The following is an 881-nucleotide window of genomic DNA, read 5'->3' on the forward strand; positions in this document are numbered from 1 at the left end:
GATGGTTTATTTTTATCATGAGATTTGGGGGGGGGGTCAATTGTATTTGTCACATGTGCCCCGACTACAACAGGTGTAGTAGACCTTACTGTGAAATGCTTACTTAAAAGCCCTTAACTAAAAATGACGTTTTAAGAACATATTTACAAAATTACAAAAACTAATGTAAGACAATAATGAGGCTATCTACAGGGGGTACCAGTACCACGTCAATATGCAGTATTAGTGAAAGGTCACATACATTAGGCCATTATTGGTCATAACACAAACAGTGGGGCTTGTTTCACTATTATTCTACAATGTAGAAAATCGTAACTACTCAATGCAGGGTTTTTATTTTTTATGTCCAAACTTTTGACTGGTACTTTATATACTTTATATATATAAAGTACCAGTCAAAAGTTTGGACATAACTACTCATTGCAGGGTTTTTATGTTTTACTATTTCCTACATTTTAGAATAATAGTGAATACATCACACCTATGAAATAACACATGGAATCATGTAGTAACCAAAAAAAAGTGTTAACCGCTATAGTATTGGGCTGGGATGGTTGCGCTAACGTATGCTAATGCGATTAGCAAGCGGTTGTAAGTAACAAGAAAGTTTCCCAGGACATGGACATATCTGATATTGTCAGAAAGCTTAACTTCTTGTTAATCTAACTGCACTGTCCAATTTACAGTAGCTATTACAGTGAAATAATACCATGCTATTGTTTGAGTAGAGTGCACAGTTATGAACTTAACCAATTGGGCATATTTAGGTAGTGTTACAACATTTTGAACAGAAATGCAATGGTTCATTGAATCAGTCTAAAACTTTGCACATACTGCTGCCATCTAGTGGCCAAAACTTTTATTGCGCCTGGCCTGGAAAT

This window comes from Oncorhynchus clarkii, chromosome 32 (assembly GCF_045791955.1).
Source record: "Oncorhynchus clarkii lewisi isolate Uvic-CL-2024 chromosome 32, UVic_Ocla_1.0, whole genome shotgun sequence".
Taxonomy (NCBI): Eukaryota; Metazoa; Chordata; class Actinopteri; order Salmoniformes; family Salmonidae; genus Oncorhynchus; species Oncorhynchus clarkii.